Here is a 3,698-nt window from a genome sequence, read left to right as displayed (position 1 = left end):
TGCAAAAACAATTGAAAAGCGGCGATCGTACACTGACGCGTAAGAAGTACCCGGACGCACACGAACAGGCAGGATTCAATGTATTAGTTTCGACAGTTTTTCGAAAATATCTCGATATACGTTAGGAAAAAGTTGTTCAACATGTTGATTTCTACAACATTTTTAAAAATCATCGAAATCGGAGTTACTGTTCGTAATCTAAATAATTACCGGTTAAATATTAAAAAACTAAAAAATAAATAATATCAAATTTTTAAACACAAATATTGATACTTTCCACGTAGTCAATTTAACTTTACTTGTATAGATATACACAGCACTAATGTTGCACAACACGTTACCCTTATAGCTCGTGCGCCAGTCTGGTACCAGAGCGGTAGATCGCCATTTCGAGCATGTCGGTGACGCGGGACCCATAAGATTTTCCCCTACCGAAAATCGCTCAACGCGCCTAAAGAAGTTTTCACTTCAACAAAAAAAGGGCACAATCCTAACATGCTAGTATATAATCCTATCATGCTAGGGCACAATCCTTACATGCTAGGTTAGGGTTACGGTTACGGCACCACCATCGCTTCTCGGCCTATGGCTAAGATCAAAGCGCTTTATCTGTTCTTCTCAGCTTAATATCTGATATACTCCCCATTGGGGAGTCAGAATATTAATCTCATTTTTGAAAAGGGTCAGAATTCGGAGCTTGCTCCGACTCCGACACGGGTCGCACCTGTATTGCATTACCGCCGGACGCGGCCCACATTTGCTAATAAACATATTCTCGTTTCTTTCTTCTTCTATCTTATAATATTCTGATTCCTCTTTTCTACTCTCTAGTCTTTTCTGTATTTTTATTTTTATCCGCGATCGCGTTTTGGCTTCTCCAACGGCGGTGCGACTCGCTCAGCACAGCGGCGACTGCACTGCGCGGTAAGTGGAGCTTGGGAGTCTGATGGTGGTTTTTCGTAGTGTTGCGTTACTGTAGAGTGGTGCCACCTGAAGCAGGCAAAGCGCTGTCGACTCCAGGCGGACTGTTTCGATACATCGAAACCCCTTCGCGCCGTATCCGATTCCGGTGCGGCTTTGCTCGCGTTTGTTTTGTTTTGATTCTGTAGTTAGCTGTTATCCGTGAGAACGCTGGTCGTTTAAACCGATAACAGCTGTTTGTCCCACTAACCGACCTGCCGAAATCCACTTTTTGCTGTAGTTTTTGTGCTCCCGGATAGGCTAAATATAGACATTTAGACCGTTACGGGTAGACTTTATTCCATTATTCTAGCTATATAGCTAGAAATTTTTCTATTTGCAGTAGATTAATTATTCTTTTTCCGATAAATTATCGACGTACACGAGTCCCTTTACAACTCGTGTAACTCGATATTAACAGTTCAGTCCCCTGTCTGCGGTAATTTACAGATTTAATTTGCAAATTATCGCGTAGAGCGACTCGCACGGCCGTCCTCGTTTCGTCCGGGTTTGCTTCTTATCCGACTTCGAAAAGGAGGAGGATACTCAATTCGATCAGTATATTTTTTTTATATTTTTTTTTATTATTTTTTTTTCCTGGATTTGTTCACCGATTATTCCGAGAAGGATGGACCAATCGGAATGAAACTTCTTGCATCTTGTACCGTACAACTCCACATTGGTCGCGTAAAAAAAATATTTTGCATTTTTTTAATCCTAACGACTTTTTTTTCTATATGTATGTTCGCCGATTACTCTGAGACGGATGGACCAATCGGAACGAAACCTTTTGCTTCTGGTGGAGTATGTCTCGCGATTGGTCCCGTTGAAAAAACATTTTGCAATTTTTCATTCCTAACGACATTTTTTTCTAAATGTATGTTCGCCAATTATTCCGAGACGGATGAAATAATCGGAACGAAACCTTTTGGATCTTCTAAAGTATGTGTCCCGATTGGTCCCGTTAAAAAGCATTTTATATTTTTTCATTCCGAACGCTTTTTATTGCAGAAAAACCTACTGTTTCATGTACGTGAGCCGTACGTTCGCCGATTATTCCGAGAAGGATGGACCAATCGGAATGAAACTTCTTGCATCTTGTAGAGTATATCTCCCAATTGGTCCCGTCAGAAAGGCATTTTGCATTTTTTCATTGCTAACGATTTTTTTGCAAGAACGTAATGCTTGATTTATATTTTTCACCGATTACCGCGAGATGTTTTGTAGAGTATATCTTCCAATTGGTCCTGCAAAAAAATTTTTGTATTTTTTCATTCCTAACGACCTTTATCGCAAAATACGTAATACTTCATTTACATCTTCCGGCGTCTATGCTGCAGGGAATGTACCGATAGCGATGAAACCTTTCACATTTAGTAGGAGGTATATCTGCGATGATTCCACTTGCAAAAATTTATGAAATTTGTTGTTTATTAACAACTTAAGTTCGGTCAATTTTTTTTCGGTTTATGGTTATTAGCTAAGCAACAGAAATCTGAAATCACCTTACACTATCCTACAAATACTACTGGTTCCACAAAAAAGTGTGAAATAAAATAATTTTTAACAAAAAAAACATCCGACTTCGAAATGCACTAAAAAGCGTAAAATAATTTCTATTTCATTTATACCAATATTCCATAGCTATTAATAATATCTACTTAATCGTTAAATAGAATACCAAATACATTTCAAAGTTTTCGGAGGCGGCGCAAAATTAAAAATATCCGACCAAACGATGCTGCCAATAACGATTTGATTGCGGTATGGCAAACTTGGTAATTAATAAGTCGTAAGAGAAAAATTATAGGTCCGGCTGAAAACATTTGTAATTGTAACGATTATATGAGAAATTGGCAGCACTCCTGATGTACATGCACTATACTGCAGTTCACAAGAGATCATACTTAACTCGCGCCGCTCACTAGGTCTAGAGAGATTTATAATAACGTGTGTTATTCCCCTCTACAGCTTGCTTCTTATTATTCTTTGCGAACATGTAAATGGTGGGCGGAAATATATGACGTACGATAACTGATAACCGGTGATGATATTGTAAAGTATCGCGATACAATGAAATTTCTATTATTTGTCGCAGAAAAATGATGTGAACGCATAGTAAGAAGCACGCTGTAAAGGGGAATCTCACGCACTATTAAAAATCTCCCTAGACTTCAGTAGGTCACTAGCTGCGCGAGTTAAGTGCGGTCACTCTTGAACTGCAATATAGTTAATTCGCAATGGGTTTGTTGATTCCCGTTGAATATTGTTTACTTGAAACTATCAAATGGGTGATTTATCATAGGTTGCCGACACCTGAACTAGGATCTTCCTAGTAGAGGAAAAGTTTTTAATTTTGCGCCGCCTCCGAAAACTTTGAAATGTATTTGGTATCCTATTTAACGATTAAGTAGATATTATTAATAGCTGTGGAATATTGGTATACATGAAATAGAAATTATTTTACGCTTTTTAGTGCATTTCGAAGTCGGATTTTTTTTTTGTTAAAAATTATTTTATTTCACACTCTTTTATTCTTTGATCTCTAATCTAGTCACTAGATTAAGGTTTTTATTTTATTTTATTTTATTTTCTTGATTTATTTATTTTACTTTTATTTTTATTTATTTTCGTCTATTTATTTCCTTTGCTTTTTTATTTCCGCGACATATATACCATAGGTATATATACCTGTTTTTATTTTCTTGATTTTATTTTCTTTTATTTTACTTTATTTA

At 37.1% G+C, this 3,698-nt stretch overlaps 1 non-coding gene across 1 annotated transcript; it reads left to right on the top strand.

The window, feature by feature from the left end:
- Positions 1-570: 570 nt before the first annotated feature.
- Positions 571-760, top strand: LOC114882207. The gene has a single exon (XR_003790389.1). It is a non-coding gene; the product is annotated as a U2 spliceosomal RNA (small nuclear RNA).
- Positions 761-3,698: the final 2,938 nt, after the last annotated feature.

The sequence above is a fragment of the Osmia bicornis genome, unplaced genomic scaffold, assembly GCF_907164935.1.
Source record: "Osmia bicornis bicornis unplaced genomic scaffold, iOsmBic2.1, whole genome shotgun sequence".
Lineage (NCBI taxonomy): Eukaryota > Metazoa > Arthropoda > Insecta > Hymenoptera > Megachilidae > Osmia > Osmia bicornis.
Note: the sequence above shows the minus strand (reverse complement) of the source record. Positions and strands in the feature narration are given on the sequence as shown.